The sequence below is a fragment of the Mustelus asterias genome, chromosome 6 (assembly GCF_964213995.1).
Source record: "Mustelus asterias chromosome 6, sMusAst1.hap1.1, whole genome shotgun sequence".
Classification (NCBI taxonomy): Eukaryota; Metazoa; Chordata; class Chondrichthyes; order Carcharhiniformes; family Triakidae; genus Mustelus; species Mustelus asterias.
Window position 1 is genome coordinate 134,086,352 of NC_135806.1, and position 25,634 is coordinate 134,111,985.

Genomic DNA, 25,634 nt, shown 5'->3' on the forward strand with positions numbered 1-25,634 from the left:
AGTCACTGCTTTAATGTTGGAAATGCCAAGCCAATTGGTACAAAGCAAGATCTCACAAACATTGATTGAAATCCTGACCAAATAATCTGCCTTTATCGAATAAAGTCATAGAAACATAGAAACTGAAAGTAGGAGTAGACTATTCAGCCCTTCGATCCTGGCTCCACCATTCAGTATGATCACTGCTGATCCTCAATCTCAGTGCCATATTCCCACTTTCTCCCCATACCCTTTGAAACCATTAAAATCTAAAAGAACATCTATCTCTTTCTTGAATACCTTCAGTGGCTTGACCTCCACAGCCTCCTGTAGTGGAGAATTCCACAGGTTCGCCACCCTCTGAGTGAAGAAACTTTTCCTCATCTCAGTTCTAAATAGTCTACCCCGTATCCTGAGACTGTGTCCCCTGGTTCCGGATTCCCCATCCAGGGAAAACAACCTCCCTGCTGTCTGTCTAGCCCTGTTAGAGTTTTATACACTTCAATCAGAACTTCTCTCCAAACTCTCATGAATACAGGCCCAGTCAAACCAATCTCGCCTCATAAGACAGTCCCACCAACCCCAGTATCTGCCTAGTTAATAGTTACAGCGCAGAAGGAGGCCCTTTGGCCCATCAGATCTGTACATACATTAAGTAAGGGATAGATGTTGGTCATTTGTATTTTATTCATTCGTGGGACATGGGCTGGCTAGGCTAGCATTTATTTCCCATCCCTAATTACCCATGAGAAGGTGGTGGGGAACTGTCTTCTTGAACTGCACCAGGGAGAGGTTTCTGCTGTCATAGAATCATAGAATCTACAGTGCAGAAGGAGGCCATTTGGCCCATCCAGTCTGCACAAACAACAATCCCATCCAGGCCCTATCCCCGTAATCCCACCTATTTACACTGCTAGACCCCTGACATTAAGGGGCAATTTATCATGGCCAATCAACCTAACCTGGACTGTGGGAGGAAACTGGAGCACCCGGAGGAAACCCACACAGACACGGGGAGAACATGCAAACTCCACACAGGTAGTCACTCGAGGCCGGAATTGAACTCGGGTCCCTGGCGCCGTGAGGCAGCCGTGTGCCATTGTGCCGCTCTCCTTGCCAGTGGCATGACAGAATCTTTTATACCCACTTTGAGAAGGCAGACAGGCCTGGGTTTAGTGTCTCGTTTGAAAAATGGCATCTCCGACAAAGCAGCTCTCCCTCAGTGGAGTGCCTACCTGGATTATGCACAATAAATAGTCTCACAATACCAGGTTAAAGTCTAACAGGTTTATTTGGTAGCGCTGCTCCTTCATCAGGTGAGGGGCATGGTCACTCATCTGATGAAGGGGCAATGCTCGGAAAGTTCATGCTACCAAATAAACCTGTTGGACTTTAACCTAGTGTTGTGAGACTTCTTACTGTGGCTACCCCAGTCCAACACTGGGATCTCCACATCCTCCTGGATAATGTGCTTGAGTGTCTGGACTGGGACTTGAACTCATGATCTTTTGGTGAGAGTGTTAGTGACCGAGCCAAGGCTGGCACCTCTACATGATGCTGAACAGCCAGATACTTAATTTTCTCTGTACTCTTCCTGAATGCAATCATTAACTCACTAAATATAAATACACAGAGGCAAATAAAGGTATCAATACTTTAAAATCTTTCATTAGGTAATAAGAGTCTTCAGATGAATTATTCGGCAGGGGAGGGTGCTAACTACACTTAGAGGGAATAGATGTGACACAGCCTCCGGCTGTCTCCACACAAGATCGTTTTAATTTTTAATCACACGATCAATGTGCATGAAGAAGATTTATCAAGGTACGTCAACACATCCATCGAGACAACTCCCAAACCTAAAGTCCGCACTATGTGCCAGCCATTCCTTGCGAGAAGAAAGTCTTTCCCATCATCATTGCAAAGTTCCATCCATCTGAAATGATCCGTCGTTGTCGCGCCAATGTTTAGAACCCAATACTGCTCAATACTCCCATCTCCAAACTCACAACAAACCCTGTTCCCCCCCGCCTTCCTCCCCCCCCCCCCCCCCCCCCCCCCCCCCCCCGCCATCAGCCTGTGCTCGCAGAGTTACTTTGGCTCCTCAGCCAACAACACCTCAACTTTAAATCATCATCTTCATTTTCAACTCCCACCCTGGCCTCGACCCTCCTCCAGATCCACAACCTTCTGAGTTCACGGCACTCTTCCAATTTGGGCCTCTTCCACATCACTGACTCACCATTGGTGGTCGTGCCAACACTTGCCAAGGCCTGACAATCTCGAACAACCATGCTAACCACCTCCACATCTCTCCTCCTTTATGATGCACAATAAAAGTTAACTTTTTGACCAAGATTTGGTCACCTTTCGCGTCATGCCCTTATGTGGCTTGATATTAATTTTTGCTTGATAACCGTCCAATGAATTGTTAACCAATGGTAATATGCTGTGAGGGTCAGTTGTCCAGCTGTCCCGGTATAAACAGAAAGCAGATGGGGATTGTGGGGGATCATGTGTGACCCAGGGCCTGCCCCAAGTGGTGATGTAATGAAGTTTCTTGATTAAACCTTTACTTTGTGAAGATAGTTCTTTTATTGCTTGCTACTGGAGTACCCTTACTGCTGGATAAACAAGAAGGGTGGGATTTTATGGCCTCGCTCGAGTGAGACCGGAGATTCCCGCCTGAGGACATTTCCATTGTCCGCCCCTCCCCACTCCGATTCCATGACAGGCAAGGCAGTAGAGTTTCAGCTGAGGTGTCTTGGAACATTTTACTATGTTAAAGGCATTGGGCGGGATTTTACAGCCTTGCTCGAGAGAGACAGTAAGATCCCACCCAAGGCCAACGGAGATTTACATTGTGGGACCCTCGCCCATACCAATTCTGGGGCAGGCGAGGTGGTCGAGTTTGGGTCATTATGAATATACAAATTGTTGGCATCATTTTAGGGTTTATTAATAACTTTACCAGCTAGTGCTTCTCTTTGTGAATCTCATTGAGTAAATTGAAGACAGATGTTGATAGATTTTTGGATACTAAGGGAATTAAGAGATAAAGTTTAAAGCTTATTTGTTAGTGTCGCATGTAGGCTTGCATTAACACCGCAATGAAGTTACTATGAAAATCCCCTAGTCACCACACTCCGGCACCTGTTCAGGTACACTGAGGGAGAATTTAGCATGGCCAATGCACCGAACCAGCACGTCTTTCAGACTGTGGGAGGAAACCAAAGCACCCGGAGGAAACCCACATAGACACGGGGAGAACAGACTCTGCACAGACAGTGACCCAAGCCGGGAATCGGAGCCGGGTCCCTGGCACTGTGATGCAGCAGTGCTAACCACTGTGCTATAGTGCCAATATGGGACAGTGGAGTTCTCCCCCTATATGGCTCAATGTCAAATTTGCTCTGGTTATGTTCCTGTGAAGGACGCTAGAAGTTAAACGTGCTATGTAAATGCAAGGTTGTTGTTGTTTTATCCATGTCACGCCCAATGTCATTCCCTCCCTGCCTGCTAGAATGGTAGTCAGGAGTTTGTACATAGCCCATACCACAGCTGATCTTTACCGAATATGAAAATGTGTGGAGTTACGGAGTGTTGCTCCACATACCTGTTGGATGGAGCGCTTTGCCAGTCTCAGTTGAGAACAGCATGCCAGGAAGCAGTGATCTGGCAATGCGTAATATTAGCTTTTAAAATAAATTGGTTTAAAATCCCAGGTATCAATATATTCACCCAGCTTTCTGAACTCTTTGATCCACAAGCTACATCTAAGCTCCATGATGACAGTCTAATAAGGAAAAGTGATTTTAAAGCAAGGATCGGATATCCCTTGGGGCTGAAGGGATCAAGGGATATGGAGGGAAGGCAGGATCAGGATATTGAATTTGGTGATCAGCCATGATCATAATGAGTGGCGGGGCAGGCTCGAAGGGCCGAATGGTCTACTCCTGCTTCTATTTTCTATGTTTCTATATTTCTATGTTTCACCATGGGCAGCACAGTGGTTCGTACTGCTGCATCACAGCGCCAGAGAGCCAGGTTCGATTCCCGGCTTGGGTCACTGTCTGTGTGGAGTCTGCACATTCTCCCCGTGTCTGCGTGGGTTTCCTCCGGGTGCTCCGGTTTCTTCCCACAGTCTGAAAAACATGCTGGTTAGGTGCATTGGCCATGTTAAATTCTCCCTCAGTGTACCCGAACAGGTGCCAGAGTGTGGCGACTAGGGGATTTTCACAGTAACTTCATTGCAGTTCATGTAAGCCTACTTGTGATGAATAAATAAACTTTAAACTTTTATGTCCCTTCCTGTGTCTTAAATATGAAGATGAAGAGATATGGTCATTGAAAGGGGAAGGTCATGCCTCACCAACTTGACTGAGTTTTTTGAAGAGGTGACAAAGATAATTGATGAGGGAAGGGCTGTGGATGTAGTTTATATGGACTTTAGTAAGGCATTTGACAAGGTCCCACATGACAGACTGGTACAAAAACATAGGATTCGGGGTGGGCTGGCTAGATGTATACAGAACTGGCTTGGTTATAAAATGATGTGGAGATGCCGGCGTTGGACTGGGGTAAACAAAGTAAGAAGTCTCACAACACCAGGTTAAAGTCCAACAGGTTTATTTGGTAGCACAAGCCACTAGCTTTCGGAACGCTGCTCCTTCATCAGGTAAGTGGAAGTTCTGTTCACAAACAGGGCATATAAAGACACAAACTCAATTTACAAAATAATGGTTGGAATGCGAGTCTTTACAGGTAATCAAGTCTTATAGGTACAGACAATGTGAGTGGAGAGAGGGTTAAGCACAGGTTAAAGAGATGTGTATTGTCTCCAGACAGGACAGTTAGTGAGATTTTGCAAGCCCAGGCAAGTCGTGGGGGTTACAGATAGTGTGACATGAACCCAAGATCCCGGTTGAGGCCATCCTCATGTGTGCGGAACTTGGCTATCAGTTTCTGCTCAGCGACTCTGCGCTGTCGTGTGTCGTGAAGGCCGCCTTGGAGAACACTTACCCGAAGATCAGAGGTTGAATGCTCTTGACTGCTGAAATGTTCCCCGACAGGAAAGGAACACTCCTGCCTGGTGATTGTCGAGCTGATTGTCTTCGGGCACAGAAATGGCAGATGGAGTTTAATCCAGACAAATGCGTGGTGATGCATTTTGGAGGATCAAATTTAGGTGTGAATTATGCTGTAAATGACAGAATCCTTAGGAACATTCACAATACAGAGGGATCTGGGCGTGCAGGTCCACAGTCCCCTAAAAGTGGCAACACAGGTGGCCAAGGTGATTAAGGCAGCATATGGCATGCTTGCCTTCATCAGCTGGGGCATTGAGTACAAGAGTTGGGAAATCATGTTGCAGCTATATAAAACCTTGGTTAGACTGCATTTGGAGTATTGTGTGCAGTTCTGGTCACCACACTACCAGAAGCTTTGGAGAGAATTGAAAGGTTTGCCAGGATGTTGCCTGGTCTCTATGACTCTGAGGAGAAGTTGAATAAACTAGGATTGTTTTCACTGGAAAGACAGAGGCTGAGGGGAGACCCGATAGAGGTCGACAAAATTATGAGAAGCACATACAGGGTGGATAGTCAGAGGCTTTTTCCCCGGGTGGGAATTATAAGGGGGTACAGGTTCAAGACGAGAGGGGGAAAGTTTAAGGGAGATGTGTCGGGGGAGGTTTTTCACGCAGAGAGTGGTGGGTGCCTGGAACGAGCTGCCAGAAGAAGTGGTGGAAGTAGGCACATTAGCAAGATTTAAGAGGCATCTGGATGGGTACATGAATAGGGAGGGAATAGAGGGATATGGACTGAGTAAGGGCAGGTTTTTTTTTTAAATGTAGTTAGGGCATCATGATTGGCACAGGTTCGGAGGACCGGTGGGTCTGTTCCTGTGCAGGACCTTTCCTTGTTCTTTGTTTGTATTAACTCCTCTTCTCAGGGACTGCGGCTGTAATACCAGCAGTGGCCACCGCTGGAATCTAGCGCTGCTCGGACTACATAGCAGCCAGACATCTGATTGGCTAGCAGCTCCCTAAAGAAGGACTTCCCCCTCAGATTGCGGGGGGTGGTTGGCAGAAGCCAATTAAAGTCTCGTCATCAAATGACTGGGGGGCAAATGGGTGAGGACATGTCCCTGGTCAACTCTTCAGGTAGAGAGTGCGGACAAAATTGAAAAAGTATGATGCACGCCTGTGTGTCTGCCCAATCGGGGCTGAACTCAGGCACTTCTAAGACTCCGAGCAGGAGTCAGGCTCTGGAATCCTGAAGATCAGGAAGTATTTTGAAGAAGCTCCCTTTATATATGGTCTACTCAGGCATCCTCATATACATATTGGACATTTAGGCCTAAACTGAAGCAATGTCATAGAGTAACTGTACAGGTAGTGTACTCAGACGTTGGAACACAATGGTGCTGTAAGACAAGGTGCCGTAAATCAGAACGGATTTTCCCCACAGGAACAATGTTACAATTGCGGGATTCATTGCTGGACCAAGGTCACAAAATCACTCAACTCTTGCCCTGTTAAGTTGCTGAGGCAACTGTTGATGCCGGCACGCCTCAGCACAAGTTCCTCGGTTAGTGTGGGTGAGATAATGAAGCCATTTAACCACTATCAGCTGCCGGTTTAACCTTGAACTTCTTGATTTGATTTGATTTGACTTATTATTGTTAGATGTATTAGTATACAGTGAAAAATATTGTTTCTTGCACGCTGTACAGACAAAGCATATTGTTCATAAAATACATAGGGGAGAAGGAAAGAATAGAGTGCAGAATGTAATGTTACAGTCACAGCAATGGTGCAGAGAAAGATCAACTGAATATAAGGTAGGTCCTTCAAAAGTCTGACGGCAGCAGGGAAGAAGCTGTTTTTGAGTCGGTTGGCACGTGCCCCCAGACTTATGTATGTTTTTCCCGACGGAAGAAGGTGGAAGAGTGTCTGTGAGTCTGAACGCATATTAAATACAGCATAAGCATATAAATGCATCAAAATCACCACGGTTGTGCCAAAAAAGTTGAACAGAATAAAACACTTGTGCTGGATGTGCTGGCCTTGGAAAGGGTCCAGAAAAGGTTCACAAGAATGATCCCTGGAATGAAGAGCTTCTCGTATGAGGAACGATTGAGGACTCTGGGTCTGTACTCGGTAGAGTTTAGAAGGATGAGGGGGGAATCTTACTGAAATTTACAGGATACTGCGAGGCCTGGATAGAGTGGACATGCAGAGGATGTTTCCACTAGTAGGAAAAACTAGAACCAGAGGGCACAACCTCAGGCTAAAGGGACAATCCTTTGAAACAGAGATGAGGAGGAATTTCTTCAGCCAGAGAGTGGTGAATCTGTGGAACTCTTTGCCGCAGAAGGCTGTGGAGGCCAGGTCATTGAGTGTCTTTAAGACAGGGATAGGTAGGTTCTTGATTAATAAGGGGATCAGGGGTTATGGGGAAAAGGCAGGAGAATGGGGATGAGAAACATATAAGCCATGATTGAATGGCGGAGCAGACCCAATGGGCCGAATGGCCTAATTCTACTCCTATGTCTTATGGAGTCCAACTAAATAAAGATAGATCAACCTGTCCAATCATACAGATGGGGGGCACAGAACATCAATGTGCATGTGCGAGCTGGTGTGGCTCTGTAAAGTCAAATCCGATGTTGTAAAGTCGAGATGCAGTGTCAATTCACCAACATTGCAAATACCGTTTGGCATAACTCGAATGTCGTGAAGTCAAGGACCATCTATACCTCCCGCAGGAATAGGGTGTGCACAACCTGGATTCCAATTACAGCTGCCAGAACCCTAAAAAAGAACAAATAATTTTATTGGCAAATTGCCTTATAATTTGGGCAGTGTGAAATTGAAACATCCTACTTGTACACCCCGATCACATTTCTGAGATTCAAGCATTTTATTACAGGAATTGCTGCACAGATAATGTCAATGTCCATCTAGTCCATCTTCTACATCCCAATAGTTTAAAGTTTATTTATTACAAGTAGGCTCACATTAACACTGCAACGAAGTCACTGTGAAAATCCCCTCGTCGCCACACTCCGGCGCCTGTTCAGGTACACTGAGGGAGAATTTAGCATGGCCAATGCACCTAACCTGCACATCTTTTGGACTGTGAGGGGAAACCGGGGCAGTTGAAGGAAGCCCACACAGACATGGGGAGAACGTACAGACTCCACACAGACAGTGACCCAAGGCCGGAATTGAACCCGGATCCCTGGCGCTGTGAGGGAACAATGCTAACCACTGTGCCACCACATGATGCTGCAATCAATCTCTTTCAAATAGTCTATGGCGGTTGAAGAAATCCCAAATAACGGAGATCTTTGAGAACCTTAGGTCCTCCCAAGAATCCTACACTCACCACCCATCATGTCCCAGATTACTTATACACTATATTCCCAAAATGATATTGTCTGAAAGAGATCAATCTAATTATCGTTTGAATGAATCGATACTAAGTGCTTCCATCATCTCCTGGGAGAGCCTGGCCGAGAGATTGTCCACTCACTCACTGATATATTGTTGCCGTAGATTAGTTTATCCACAATCACTAATGCTATTGCCCATTTCATTGGTCCATCTAATTTCCTCATGGTCCCTGACTGCTCCATTCTATCAGAACTAATTCTGTTCAGTATGTATCATACTTTTTTTTCCCTAAAGGAAAATTACAGCCTTCTCTTAATCATGATTAATGCTCTCTTTGTAATGGATCCATATACTCCTGCATACATGTTCAAAGCACTACGGCACCTTATTCTGAGTATCCTCGTCACAAGATTGACTTTCTTGCATGCACACATAGCCAACATTGTCTGAATGCCAGTACAAATGATCATTGGTATTTGGTGTGCTGGTATGCGTTGCTGGCATTGCACCACCCCTTCACCAGATGTCTGCAACTATGTATTGTGGCACTTTTATCTCAGCTTACTGCCATTTAGGTCTATCTGCTGTAATGTTACTTTGATGTGATGCCCTTGCTGTTGTACTAGAATCATAGAATCCCTACAGTCAGAAGGAGGCCATTCAGCCCATCAAGTCTGCGACGACCCCTCTTTTTACCTTACCCAGGTCCTATCCCCGTAGCCCCACGTATTTACCCTACTAATCCCCCCCAGCCTACACATCTGATATGGTTTGCTTTATTATTGTCACATGTATTAGTATATAGTGAAAAGTATTATTTCTTGGGACTCTAAGGGACAATTTAGCATGACCAATCTACCTAACCTGCACATCTTTGGACTGTGGGAGGAAACAGGAGCACCCGGAGGAAACCCACGCAGGCACAGGAAAAACATGCAAACTCCACACGGGCAGTCATCTGAGGCCGGAATCAAACCTGGGTCCCTGGTGCTGTAAGGCAGCAGTGCCACCCACTGATTTTGATTTGGTTGGGTAAGTAACCATTATGTTGCCACTTGGGTAAGGAATCAGAGAGTGACTGATGACCATGGAATAATATCCCAGCTGGAAACCAACACCTTCAGAACTGGAATGGAGGGGGTGGGGGGGGGGGGGGGGGGAAGGAAATTGGAAGGAGAGGCAGGAATATAAAGAGAACATGTCCCTTTTCACAAGCTGAGGACATCACAAAGCACTTCCCAGCCAATTAAGTTCTTTTTGAGGTGAAGTCATCGACATAGTGTAGGAAAACACAACATCCAATGTGCACCTAGTAAGGCCCCATAAACTGACAATGTCATAATGACCAGATCATCATAGAAATCATAGAAACCCCACAGCGCAGAAGGAGGCCATTCGGCCCATCGAGTCCGCACCGACCACAATCCCACCCAGGCCCCACCCCCACATATTTTACCCGCTAATCCCTCTAACCTACACATCCCAGGACTCTAAGGGGCAATTTTTTTTTTTTAACCTGGCCAATCAACCTAACCCGCACATCTTTGGACTATAGAATCATAGAATTTTACAGCACAGAAAGAGGCCATTCGGCCCATCATGTCTGCACCGGCTCCCGGAAGAGCGACCCAGCTAGTCCCATTCTCCAGCTCTATTTGCGCAGCCCTCTAAATACATCACTTTCAAATATGTATCCAGCTCTCTTTAGAAACCTCCTGTGGAATCTGCCTCCACCACTCTCCCAGGTAGCGCATTCCAAATCCCAACAACTTTCCGAGGAAAGAAGCTTCTCCTCATTTCACTCCAAGCTCCCTTGCTGACCATCTAGTCACTGACATACCAACCAATGGAAACAGAAAATATCCTCTTTAGCCTGTCAAAATTGTTCATCATTCTGAACACCTCAATAAGGCCACCTCTTAATCATCTCTGCTCCAAGGTGAATAAGCTCAATTTCTCTCATCTCTCCTTGTATCTAAAATTTCTCATTCCTGGTATCATTCTAGTAAATCTCCTTTGCACTCTCTCTCGGGCTTTAACATCCTTCCTTAAATAAGGTGCCCAGAGCTGAATACGGTGCTCCAAAAGTGGTTTTTAATATTTTATGTTTTAATGTATGTTTTTAATTATGTTGGTTGAGGGATAAATATTGATCAAGACACCAGGGAGAACTCCACTGGAACTGATTTACAGGAGACTGAATTTATATTGAGAAGTGTGTCTTTTGATGACTAGATAATGTACATAGCAATGCAAAGGGATTAAATCTGAGAAAATTACTTTCATTGTGACTAATTCTTCTGAGCTATAAGGTGGAATGTAAAAATAATAAACAGACAAATGTTCTGAAGCTTAAAGAAATTCAATTTATAAAGGATGAAAGCTAATGAGAAAGGAGAAGCAGTGGCATAATTGTAATAACATTGGCCTAGTCATTGGAAAGCCCAGGTTAATATCCTACGTGCGAGACATTCAAACCCCACACAGTTGGTGGAATCGGAATTGAAAAGCTTGTCTTTGTAATGGTGACGACAAAATGATTGTCATTTAAGGAAAAAAAATCCATCTGGCTCACTAATATCCTTTAGGGAAAGAAATCTGCCTTCCTTACCTGGTCTGGCCTATATGGGAACATCACCACCTGTAAGTTCCCCTCCAAGCCACTCACCATCCTGACTTGGAAATATATCGCCGTTCCTTTGCAGCCGCTGGGTCAAAATCCTGGAATTCCCTCCCTAATGGCCTTGTGGGTCAACCCACATCACATGGACGGCAGCGATTCAAGATGGCAGCTTACCACCACCTTCTCAAGAGCATCTAGGAATGGGCAATAAATGCTGGCCCAGCCAGTGATGCCCATGTCCCACGAATGAATATAAAAAAACTGCCCCTCTGAAATTGCCCAGCAAGCCACCTGGTTGAAGGGCAATTAGGGTTGGGCCTTTTGGCGAAGATCAAGGATCAGATCAATCCCAAGATGGCGTATGATACCTTATCTTGTCAGCTTGGACCTTGTTTGTCTTTCTTGTACAGACCTTGAATTGGATTCAATTTGAATTTGATATTTGGAGCAAGCAAGGAATGGATTCGGGTTTGCCCGGTCCACTCTGAGCATTGGCTTTTTAACTTTAAGAATGGAGTAAAAATTTAAAAATTTTTAAAAATTAAAAATTAGGGATGGGCAACAAATGCTGGCCTTGTCAGTGATGCCCACAACCCATGAGATAACACACTTTATAAAAACTACTAAATAAAATAGAACAGATTGTGCCAGGAAAATCACTGGAGTCGGGTATATTCGTATAATCTTTCACACTCCTCGACCTACATAACGATGAGCCTTTTAAATAATTCAGGAAAACATGAGGCAGCTATTTCCAATGCTGCAAAACTTGACTTGTCAGCAAGATCTTGGCAACAAGAACAACTGTTGAGTCCATATTGATTTAATAATTAGTTTGAATTCGTGCTCTAATTAAAACAGAACACCACAAGATAATATGAATCGCAGGCACTCTGAAAGCGGTGTCTCTGTGCTGGCGTGGGGATGTGCCTCATTCCTGCAAGTCAAGGTGAGGAGTGTGTGAAGCCCAACAAACAAACCAGTTTAGTGAGGCAGAGTAAAAGGAAAAGGGAACCTTAGAACCATAGAGTCTACAGTGCAGAAGGAGGCCATTTGGTCCATCGACCCTGCACCGACAACAATCCCACCCAGGCCCTATCCCTGTAACCCCATACATTTACCCTGCTAGTCCCTCTGACACTAAGGAGCAATTTAGCATGACCAATCAACCTAACCAGTACATAGCACACCAGGACCCCCAGATCCCTTTGTACTTCAGAGACCTGCAATGTCCCTCTATTTAAATACGACATTGCTTTCCTACTCTTCCTGCCAAAGTGGACAAGTTCACATTTTCCCAAATAATACTCCATCTGCTAAATTTTTGCACACTCACTTAACCCGTCCATATCCCTTTGCAGGATCTTTGCCTCCTCGTGACAATTTACTGTCCTACTTATCTTGGTGTCTTCGACAAATTTAGCTGCTGTACATTCGATCCTTTTGTCCAAGTCATTGATACAATCTGTGAATAGTTAAGGCTCCAGCACTAATCCCTGTGGCACTCCACTATTTACAACCGGCCCCCCCAAAATTCCATCACACAAACCAGCCTCTCATCCACTGACTCTGTCTACAATTCCCGCTGCCTCGGCAAAGCAGCCACATAATCAAAGACCCCACGCACCCCGGACATTCTCTCTTCCGTCGGGAAAATGATACAAAAGTCTGAGGTCACATACCAACCGACACAAGAACAGCTTCTTCCCTGCTGCTATCAGGCTTTTGAATGGATCTACCTTGCATTAAGTTGACCTTTCTCTACACTCTAGCTATGACTGTAACATTACATTCTGCACTCTCTCCTTTCCTTCTCTATGAACGGTATGTTTTGTCTGTTTGGCGCGCAAGAAACAATACTTTTCACTGTATGTTAATACATGTGACAATAATAAATCAAATCAAAAATCAAATCAAAAAGACCCACTTACATCCTACTCTCTGCTTCCTGTTAGCTAACCATTCCTTTATCCATGCTAACATGTTACTCTCTACACCGTGAGTCTTAATTTGTGCGATAATCTTATTGTTCCTTTTGAATACCATTTGTTACAGACTTCCCTTTATTCACCTCACCTCCAACTTCCTTAGAGAACTCTTATAAATTAATTGAACATGATTTCCCTTTCTGAAAACGATCTTGGTTCTGCCTGATGTAATTACGATTTTCCACACATCCTGCTATAACCTCCTTAGTAATGGATTCCAGCAATTTACCCATGGTAGATTTTAGGCTAACTGCCCTGGAGTTTCCTGCTTTCTGTCTCTCTCCTTTCTTGAATAATTGCTATTTTCCAAACTGCTGAGGACTTGCGAAAATTTTAGAAGATTATAACCAATGCCTCAGAATGTCTGCAGCTACTCCTTCCAAGGATGCAGTCAATCACTTGCCTGGATGAGTGCAGCTTCAACAACACTAAGGAAGCTTGACACCATCCAGGACAAAGCAGCCTGCTTGATTGGCACCCCATCCACAAACATCCACTCCCTCCACCATCAACATTCAGTCGCAGCGGTGTATACTATCTACAAGATGCACTGCAGAAATTAATTAAAGATCCTTAGACAGCACCTTCCAAACCCATGACCACTTCCATCTAGAAGGACAAGGGCAGCAGATACATGGGAACACCACCACCTGCAAGTTCTCCTCCAAGCCACTCACCATCCTGATTTGGAAATACATCGTCGTTCCTTCGCAGTCGCTGGGTCAAAATCCTGGAATTCCCTCCCTCACGGCATTGTGGGTCAACCCACACCAGGTGGACTGCAGCGATTCAAGATGGCAGCTCACCACCACCTTCTCAAGAGCAACTCGGGATGGGCAATAATACTAGCCAACCAGCGACGCCCATGTTCTACGAATGAATAATTTTAAAAATCAGGTCTTGGGGACTTATCTGCCTTTAGGTCTAATAGTTTTCCCAGCATCTTTCCTTCAGGGATGGATATTGTTTTAAACTCCTCCCTCCCCTTCACCTTTTGAATTTTCAACTGTCTTTGGGAAGTTTTCGAAGCCTTCAACGGTAAAGACAGACACAAGATGCCAATTCAACACTTCCTTTTGTTCTATTATTAACTTCCTTGCCCCACTCTCGAGAGAAGCAACACTACCTTTGGTTACTCTTGTTTAAATACTTGCAGCAACTCTTGCCATCAGTTTTTATATTTCCGGATAGCTTTCTTTCCTACTCTAATTTCTCCCTTTTTTTTTGCTGGTTCCTAAAATCTGCTCAATCTCCTGGCCTGCCACCAATCTCCATCGATTTGAACAATTTTTTCTTTCATAGAAACATAGAAGATAGAAGCGGGGGAGGCCATTCGGCCCTTCGAGCCTGCTCCGCCATTCATCACGATCATGGCTGATCGTCCAACTCAGTAGCCTAATCCTGTTTTCTCCCCATAACCTTTGACCCCATTCGCCCCAAGTGCTATATCCAGCCACCTCTTGAATACATTCAATGTTTTGGCATCAACTACTTCCTGTGGTAATGAATTCCACAGGCTCACCACTCTTTGGGTGAAGAAATGTCTCCTCATCTCCGTCCTAAATGGTCTACCCCGTATCCTCAGACTGTGACCCCTGGTTCTGGACTTCCCCACCATCGGGAATATCCTTCCTGAATCTATCCTGTCTAGTCCTGTTAGAATTTTATAAGTTTCTATGAGATACCCCTTCATTCGTCTGAACTCCAGCGAAAACAATCCTAACCTAGTCAATCTCCCCTCATACATCAGTCCCGCCATCCCTGGAATCAGCCTGGTAAACCTTTGCTGCACTCCTTCGAGAGCAAGAACATCCTTCCTCAGAAAAAGAAACCAAAACTGCACAAAATTGCACACAATACTCTAGGTGTGGCCTCACCAAGGCCCTGTATAATTGCAACCACACAGTTTCAATTTGAAGCTATCCTTAACTTATTAATTCTGGCACGGATGGAGCAACCTTCTCAGCAAGCCTTTCTTTCTCACTGAGATATATCTTTGCTGAGAGTTATTAAATATCTCCTTAAAAGTCTGTCACTGCATCCCTACTGTCCTACCTTTTAACTTAGTTTCCTAATTTAGTCAACACTGCCTTCATACCATTATACTTACTTAATTTTGGTCTAAAACATTAGTCTTAGACCCATACATTTCACCCTCAAACTGAATGTGAAATTTCATCATGTTATGAGTGCTGTCGCCAATAGTCCCTTTTACTGTGAGGTTATTGATCAATCCTGTCTCATTTCACATTACCATGTGATGTTGCTTGTACCTGATGTTGCAAGGACTTGTGGGCCTGAGTTATAGGGTGAGGTTGGCCAGGCTAGGACTTTATTCCTTGGAAGACAGGAGAATGAGGGGTGACCTTATTGAGGTGTATAAAATCATGAATGGCATCGACAGGATGAACACACATTGGCCAGAATTTTATCACCCCGCTTGCCACAGGAATCGGAGCGGGTGAGGGGTGGGCGGTGGAGAAATCCGTTGGCCTCGGGAGGGATTTTACGGTTTCGGGATGAGCGATGCCAAAAGAACCCGCCCATAGTCTTTTTCCCAGGGAAGGGGAATTGAAAACTAGAGGGCATAGGTTTAAGGAGAGAGGGGAAAGACTTAAAAGGGACCTGAGGGGCAATGTCTTCACGCAGAGGGTGGTGCGGATATGGAATGAGCTGCCAGAGAAAGTGGTTGAGGCAGGTATAATCGCAACATTTAAAAAGCAGTTAGATAAGTACATGGATGGGAACAGATTAGAGGGATAGAACATAGAACATAGAAAAAATACAGCACAAACAGGCCCTTCGGCCCACAAGTTGCACCAGTCATGTCCCTACCTACCCAGGCTTATATATAGGCTTACCTATAACCCTCAATCCTATTAAGTTCCATGTACTCATCCAGAAGTCTCTTAAAAGACCCTATCAAGTTTGCCTCCACCACCACTGACGGCAGCCGATTCCACTCACCCACCACCCTCTGAGTGAAAAACTTACCCCTGACATCTCCTCTGTACCTACTCCCCAGCACCTTAAACCTGTGTCCTCTCGTAGCAGCCATTTCAGCCCTGGGAAAAAGTCTCCGAGAATCCATCCGATCTATACCTCTCAACATCTTGTACACCTCTATCAGGTCACCTCTCATCCTTCGTCTCTCCAAGGAGACCAAGGATATGGACCAAACACGAGCAATTGGGACTAGCTGGGAAGGCACCATATCTGGCATGGACAGGTTTGGGCCGAAAGGCCTGTCTCTATGCTGTATTGCTCTATGACTCTATGGGCACAATTTTGCGACCTTGCTCAGGCCAAGCTTCTAAAATAGCGCCTGAGGATAACGGAGAATTCCGTTCTACAAGCCTCGCCCGCCCTGGAATCGGGGCGGGCGATGCGGTAAAACTCCGGCATATGACTCTAATTTGAAGTTATCCTTAACTTATTATTCAGGCATGGACAGAGCATCATTTTCAAAGAGCCTTATTTTCTCACTGAGATATATTTCTGCTGAGAGTTATTAAATATCTCCTTAAAAATCTGTCACTGAATCTCTACTGTCCTACCTTTTAACCTATTTCCTAATTTAGCCAACACTGCCTTCATACCATTATAATTACCTTCATTTTGGTCTAAAACACTAGTCTTAGACCCATACATCTCACCCTCAAACTGAATGTGAAATTCCATCATGTTATGATTGCTGTCACTGCGAGTCTCTTTTACTGTGAAGTTATTGATCAATCCTATCTCATTTCACATTACCAGGACTAGAATAGCCTGGTACCTAATAGGTGCTAAAACATACTGATCTAAGAAATTGCCCCAAATATATGCTATCACTTTACTTTCCAGGCTATCTTTGCCAAGCTGATTTGTCCAAGCTACACTTTGATTAAAATCACCTTTAATTATTATGGTCCTATTCTTCCATCTCCCATTTATTTCTCCTCATACGGCACGGTAGCATAGTGGCTAGCACTGCTGCTTCACAGCTCCAGGGTCCCGGGTTCGATTCCCGGCTCGGGTCACTGTCTGTGTGGAGTTTGCACATTCTCCTCGTGTCTGCGTGGGTTTGCTCCGGTTTCCTCCCACAGTCCAAAGATGTGCGGGTTAGGTTGATTGGCCAGGTTAAAAAAAAAAATTGCCCCTTAGAGTCCTGGGATGCGTAGGTTAGAGGGATTAGTAGGTAAAATATGTGGGGGTAGGGCCTGGGTGGGATTGTGGTCGGTGCAGACTCGATGGGCCGAATGGCCTCCTTCTGCACTGTAGGGTTTCTATGATTTCACTCTGTACTACAGCGTAGCCACAGTTGCGGGACTAATGCAGAACTAATCCCATAGGTGACCTCTTACATTTACCATTTATTATCTCTCCGCAAACTAATTCTACATCTTACTCTTTCAAACTAAGGTCATCTCTCACCACTGATCTGAAAATGTGATCTGAAAAATAAGTTTTCAGCAATCATTCAGTTGAAGGTCATAAAAATCAGATTACACAGTGCAGCCAGATCAATTGTTCCTGTTAAATATTATGTTTCTTACCAAACAATCAATTGTTTCTCTCCGGCAGGAAAGAGGCAAGGAAACATTTCTTAGAAACTTAAATTCTTATATAGATAAAAAATAATGACACTTGGTCATACAGGACTTGAATGAAAAGAGAGGCGTGTTCCTGAAACGTTTCATCTCGCACTCATCAGAACAAACACAAGAATGCCAAATTTCAAACAATCACAACAATTCATACTGTTGGAAAAAAAATCATACACTGTAAATAAAAGAAGCATGTCCAAGTCTTGCACTTTTTTGAATCAGCCAGAAGATTGGGGAGCCTATTGTTCCCCATTGCTTTCTCTATGGCATCAACTTGGCCAATCAGAGTTGATTTACCAACTAGCCGCTTTCTCCGACAGGTACAAATTGTTGCGCACTTTCAAAATTTGACATTCTTGCGTTTGTTCTGATAAGTACGAGACTAAAAGCTTCGACAACCTGTCTCTGCTTGCAGCAATATTTTATCTTCATTCACGGGATGTGGGTGTCGTGGGCTGGGTCAGCATTTATTGCCCATCCCTGAAGGCAGTTAAGAGTCAGCCACATTGCAGTGGATCTGGAGTCGCATGATGTAGGCCAGACTGGGTAAGGATGGCAGATTGCCTTCCCCAAAGGACATTAGTGAACCAGATGGGCTTTTAGGACAATCGACAATGGTTTCATCGTCATTATGAAACTTTTAATTCCAGATTTTTTACTGAATTCAAATTTCACCATCGGCCATGGTGGGATTTGAACCCAGGTCCCCAGAACATTATCCTGGATCTCTGGATTATTAATATTCATGATAAAAATAAATTAGTGCCAACAACTAAATACGGGAGAAGTGCTCCTGCAAATGTGAACAGTTTGCAAGCTGAGGATTTCTGTCCTGGACTAAAGTCATAGAGCCATAAAGGTTTACAGATTGGAAACAGGCCCTTCGGCCCAAATTGTCCATGCCGCCCTTTTTTTTTAACCACTATGCGAGTCCCAATTGCCCGCATTTGGCCCATATCCCTCTCGACCCATCTTACCCGTGTAACTGTCTAAATGCTTTATAAAAGACAAACTTGTACCCGCCTCTACTATTACCTCTGGCAGCTTGTTCCAGACACTCATCACCCTCTGTGTGAAAAAATTGCCTTTCTGGACTCTTTTGTATCTCTCCCCTCTCACCTTAAACCTATGCCCTCTAGTTTTAGACTCCCCTCCCTTTGGGGAAAGATGTTGATTATCTCGTTGATCTGTGCCTCTCATTATTTTATAGACCTGTATAAGATCACCCCGAAGCCTCCTACACTCCAGAGAAAAAAGTCCCAGTCTATCCAGCCTCTCCTCATAACTCAAACGATCGGGTCCCAGTAGCATCCTAGTAAAATGATTCCAGGTTTGAGGAATTTCAGTTATGGACGTGAATTAGAGTGCCTGGCAGTGTTTTACTCACAGCAGTGAAGGGTAAGAGGAGGTTTGATAATAGGAGATGTTTAAAACCGTGAAGTGTTTATGTAGAGTGAATGGAGAGAAACTGGTACCAGCGGCTGAAGGGACAATAACCAGACGGTAAAGACTTATGACGATTGGCAAATGAACCAGACATGAGAAAATATTTTTTTGCATGACGATTGGTTAAGATTTTGAATGAACCTACCTCATACTAAGTTGACCTTTCTTTACACCCTAGCTATGACTGTAACACTACATTCTGCACCCTCTCCTTTTCTTCTCTATGAACGGTATGCTTTGTCTGTTTAGCGCGCAAGAAACAATACTTTTCACTGTATGCTAACACATGTGACAATAATAAATCAAATCAAAAGACTTGGAATGCACTGCTGGAGAGGAACGCAGATTCAACTGTATCTTTCAAAAGGGAATTAGATAAATGAAAGATTGAAGTGCTTTTGAAGTGTACTCACCTTTTTAATGTAGGAAGTGGCGTAGTGAAATTGTCACTGGACTATCAATCCAGAGACCCAGAATAATGCTCTAGGGACCTTGGTTCAAATCCCACCATGGCAGATGTAATTCAATAAAAATCTGGAATTAAAAATCTAACGATGACCATGAAACCATTGTCGATTGTCTTAAAAACCCATCTGGTTCACTAATGCCCTTTAGGGAAGGAAATCTGCCATCCTTAACTGGTCTGCCCTACATGTGACTCCAGGTCTACAGTAATGTGGTTGATTCTTAAACGCCCTCACGGATTGAGCAACAACTGCTGGCCCAGCCAGCGACGCCCACATCCCATGAACGATTAAAGAAGAAACAACCAATTTGCAAACAGTAAACTCCCACTAACAACAATGTGACAGTGACCAGGCAGACTGCTGTTGTGATGTTAATTGATGGATAAACACTGGCCAAGGGCCTGAGGTTGACTTCCCCTGATATTGTTCTGGGACTTTTTACAGCTACCTGAGGGCAACAGATGGGGCTTCCGTTTAATATCTCATCTTAAAGATGTCGGGAATACTTGAACAAGTTTGCAGGGATATGGGGACAGAGCCATGGAGTGGGACTAACTGGATTGCACTTTGAAAGAGCCATTGCAGAACTGGTGGGCCGAATGGTCTCCTGCTGTGCTACACAGTGACACGATTCTATCAAAAAAATTCATCATTAAATGCAGATTAGGTTACTTGCCATATGGGTGGCACACTGGCAGAGTGGTTAGCACTGCTGCCACACAGCGCCGGGGCTCAGGTTCGATTCCAGGCTTGGGGCACTGTCTGTGTGGAGTTTGCACGTTCTCCCCGTGTCTGTGTGGGTTTCCCCCGGGTGCTCCAGTTTCCTCCCACAGTTTGAAAGACGTGCTGGTTAGGTGCATTGACCCAAACAGGCGCCGTAGTGTGGCGACTGGGGGAATTTCACAGTAACTTCATTGCAGTGTTAATGTAAGCCTTACTTGTGACTAATAAATAAACTTTACCTTTAGTCTGGATTTCATGAGATTATGATAAGTATACTTTCTTTCATAGAATCCCTAGAGTGCAGAAGGAGGCCATTCAGCCCATCGAGTCGGCATCAACTCAGCATCTTATCCAGGCCGACGCACCCCCGAAATCATCCAAACCCCCCCCCCCCATCCACCACATCTCCGTAATCCCAAATCCACCTAACCGATGCAACGTGGGACACTAAGGATTAATTTAGCATGGCCAATCCACCTAACCTGCACATCTTTGGACTGTGGGAGGAAACATCCTGAGGAAGCCCACGCAGACATGGGGAGAATGTGCAAACTCCACACTGACAGTCATCCAAGTCCAGAATCGAACCCGGGTTCCCAGAGCTGTGAGGCAGCGGTGCTGATCTCTGTGCCACCGTGCTGCCCAAATACATCTGCCTGTGCATGTACATATGCATATACACATCTGCAATAAAGGGGCTCTAAGTATTCTTTTCATTTCCATTACAATCCAAGTAGTTTCTGCCCTTGGTGATGAATACCTCACTGGAACAATCAATAAGCATTTTGTGCTCCTCCTCCCAATGAACCATGTACTGTCCTCCAGTGAGATACTGGTTCCTGATAAAGATAGAGATTAAGTGCTCATGGTTCATTATCCACTGAAAATGCACAATGCGCTGTTGTGTTTTGTCTAACTAGATGTTCGTGCATTCAGTTCAATCAAAAGTGCTGGTAGTGCAGGACATTCTGTGCGTAGAATACTGTGAGCACCATGTGAAACCTCCCTCACCCTGAGAGAAGGGTGCTGGGGAGGGGGTTAACATTAGACCCAAACATTTTGCCAGCCCATGGCGACATCTTCACCAAACTTAAGGTTGTTTGAGGTTAGAATCAAAGAACAAAACAAAGAACAAAGAACAATACAGCACAGGAACAGGTTCTTTGGCCCTCCAAGCCCACGCCGCTCCCTGGTCCAAACTAGACCATTGTTGAAGCCACAGTGAGTCGCCCTCAATGTTAGTACAGAAAAATAAATGCCATGGAGGTGCCTCCTGGGTTAACTGGTATAACAGCCTAAGCATTTGTGAACTTGAATGGGTGATGAAATAGGCTAGTTTCTCCAACCTTGCCCGCAGCTGGGATTCTCCAGTCCCGCTGCTGTGAATGGAGTTGGGGTGAGTGCCAAATTCTTTGTTCTTGCTGGCAGCGACGGCCAACGTACCTTATCATAAAATCATAGAACCCCGACAGTGCAGAAGGAGGCCATTCGGCCCATTGAGTCTGCACCGACTCTCCGACAGAGCATCTTACCCAGGCCAACCCCCCTGCCCTACAATACTGCAAATGAGATATGGAAGAATTATAGGATCTCAAGAACACGTGAACCTTTAAATTCAAGAGAGAGATGGGGTAGTAATAATGTAGTAATAGTGATAATGGAGTAATATTGATGTAAGTGTATGGGAGTGGTAATAATGTAAGACAAGAGATAAACTATTATAACTCCAAAGTCATTGGATAAAACTTTGGGGTGGGAGTAGTCCAAGGCACATATAGGGTTAATGGGAGACTGAATACAGTACCGCCCATACAGTGATGTAAGAAGGCACATGACCCAGACCCTGGGATCTGTGTGGTTGAGTGGAGGCAAATAAAGACCTAAGCGTGGAGATCACTCCTTACTTGTACCCTTTGCTTTCCTTCTGCAAACAGTTTTAGTTGTTAATAAAGACTTATAGTTAACCTACAGAAGACTCTGAAGACTTCTTTAAGACATATTCCAAGCATTCAGAATAAGGTAGATGAACTGACAGCGCCAATCGAGGTAAATGGATATGATCTCATAGCAATTACGGAGACATGGTTAAAAGGAGATCAAAACTGGGAACTTAATATCCAGGGATACTTGAGCTTTCAGAAAGGCGTGAGGGAAGGAAAAGTGCTGTTAATAAGAGATGAAATGAGGACAGTTCTGGAGAGGTGATCGAGGCTCGGATGCTGTCTGGTGGAGGGGAGGTAAAAAGCAGCAAAGGCAAGAAGACATTGGTTGGAGTAGTGAATAGACCCCAAACAGTAGTGGTGGCGTCGATCAGTGGTTGCTGCTACTCCACCCCAAACATAAAAAGATTTAGCTCACCCTAGCAGGTTTGCACTCTGAAGCTGAACATCCAAGGAATATTCAATGGAGTCTTCTGCTGCAGTAAAATTCTCTGCCTTCAGCTTCCAGCCCTTTTTTCTGGAGGTTTTCCTCTGTGTAAGGGGAGTCATTCAGGTCAGGAAGCTTTGTTGAAGATTTTCTTAGTCTTCTTCTTAGCATTTCAGTGAGGTTACGGGTTTTTGATCCCGCCCCCCGCCGCCACCATGTTGGAAGGGTGTTGGCTGCAGTCCAACATTAACTGTGTATGTGCCGGGCCTTTATACTCCAGCCCTTAGCAAAGAAAGAAGAGAAATATCCCACACGGGACAGTGTTTCCTACCCTGGGATAACTGACACACGACAGCGCAGAGTCGCTGAGCAGAGACTGATAGCCAAGTTCCGCACACATGAGGACGGCCTAAACCGGGATGTTGGATTTATGTCACATTATCAGTAACCCCCACAGCTTGCCTCCTGGGCTTGCAGAATCTCACTAGCTGTTCTGTCTGGAGACAATACACATCTCTTTAACCTGTGTTTAATGCTCCCTCCACTCACATTGTCTGTACCTTTAAGACCTGGCTGGCTGTAGAGATTCGCATTCTAATCAGTATTCTGCAACTTGATTTTGTGTCTGTGCCCTGTTTGAGAGCACATTTCCACTCCATCTGACGAAGGAGCAGTGCTCCGAAAGCTTATGGTATTTGCTACCAAATAAACCTGTTGGACTTTAACCTGGAGTTGTGAGACTCATAACTGGAAAAGTCAAGGATACATGCAGTAGAAAACAATCAGCCAAAGGCAATTAGTCTGAGGAGTGCTTGGGTAAGGAAGAATACTTGTAAGATACTTGTTGAGTGGAGGAAATGGTCCAGTACTGTCCTCAAGGATATCATCACAGAGTCATCATAGAGTCCCACAGTGCAGGAAGCCATTTGGCTTCTGGACCAAGTCTGCACCAACCACAATCCCACCCAGGCCCTATTCTCATAAAAACCCCATGCATTTACCCTAGCCAGTCCCCTTGACACGAAGGGGCAATTTAGCATGGCCAATCCACCTAATTCATACATCTTTGGACTGCAGGAGGAAACAGAGCACCCAGAGGAAACCCATGCAGACACGGGGAGAATGTGCAGACTCCACACAGACATTGATCGAAACTGGGAATTGATCCCGGGTACCCTGGCGTTGTGAGGCAGCAGTGCTGACCACTGTGCCACCGTGCTGTCCAGTGGGTGTAATTGTGACTTTGAGTGACAATATCAAATGGACAATGTCAGTTTAGTGGCAATTCGAGGTCAACGGAAATTAAAAATCATGAGAGATAGATAACGGGTGGCTGGACTCACCTCATTTCAAGTCAGTACTAACCCTGAAGATCACATCAATTATTTGGATTGCACAGAGATTTCTTCTCCATGGGAAGATCTCCACATCATTTTCTGAAATTTGAGACAAGGACGACTGATCAGATGTAGGTGCCAGGTCCAGCAGGAAGACAGGTGACCGTCGCTCTATCATTGATGGCCATCTAAAGCTAAGTTTTAGCTTTCCTCAGCTTTATAGGGAAGCATCCAGCACCTAATGGATGTACCACGGCAATGGCAGTTACAATTCAGATTGAGTGCTCCACAACAGGGGCACAGTAATTCTCCAGAAAATAAGAAGTGTCATGATACTCCAGTGTACAGTTTAATCAAGCCCGCAGCCTTCAATCTCAGATGAACATTAAGAAGTTTTTCATATTCATTCATGGGTTATGAATGAACACTTGCCAGCATTTATTGCCCATCCCTAGCTGCCCGAGAGCAGTTGAGAGTCAACCACATTGCTGTGGCTCTGGAGTCACAGGTAGGCCAGATCGGGTAAGGACGGCAGATTTAAAAAGTAAAGTTTATTTATTAGTCACAAGTAAGGCTTGCGTTAACACTGGAATGAAGTTACTGTGAAATTCCCCTAGTCGCCACACTCCGGCGCCTGTTCAGGTCAATGCACCTAACCAGCATGTCTTTCAGACTGTGGGAGGAAACCGGAGCACCCGGAGGAAACCCACGCAGACAATGTGGAGACTCCGCACAGACAGTGACCCAAGCCGGGAATCGAACCTCCCTGGCGCTGTGAAGCAGCTGCGCGAGCCACTGTGCCACCCTTCCTTCCCGAAAGGACATTATTGAACCAGATGGGTTTTTCTGACAATCGACAATGGTTTCATGGTCATCAGTAGATTCTTAATTCCAGATTTTTTTTGTTGAATTCAAATTCCACCATCTGCCGTGGCGGGATTCGAACCCGGGTCCCCAGAACATTAGCTGAGTTTCTGGATTAATAATCTAATGATAATACCACGAGGCCATTGCCTCCCGCACAATTCCATAATGCTATATTGGAAAAGTAGTGAGCATTCTCCACAGTGTCCTGGCCAACATTTATCCTTTAGCCAACATCTCTAAGAGGTACATGATGCAGACAAAGGGGAGGCGATGGCCTAGTGGTATTATCGCTAGACTATTAATCCAGAAACTCAGCTAATGTTTTGGGGACCTGGGTTCGAATCCCGCCATGGCAGATGATGGAATTCAATTTTAAAAATCTGGAATTTAGAATCTACTGATGACCATGAAACCATTGTCGATTGTTGGAAAAACCCATCTGGTTCACTAATGTCCTTTAAGGAAGGAAATCTGCCGTCCTTACCTGGTCTGGCCTACATGTGACTCTAGAGCCACAGCAATGTGGCTACCCTCTGTGGCCCAGGAAGCCACTCAGCTCAAGGGCAACTAGGGATGGGCACACACTGTTTTCATCATTTAGGGAGGGGAGTCTAAGTGACTTCTAAAACTAGAGGGCATGGGTTTAAGGTGAGAGGGGAGAGATACAAAAGGGTCCAGAGGGGCAATTTTTTCACACGGAGGGTGGTGAGTGTCTCTTACGAGCTGCCAGAGGTATTAATAGAGGCGGGTACAATTTTGTCTTTTAAAAAGCGTTTAGACATGGGTAAGATGGGCATAGAGGGATATGGGCCAAACATGGGCAATTGGGACTAGCTTGGTGGTTTAA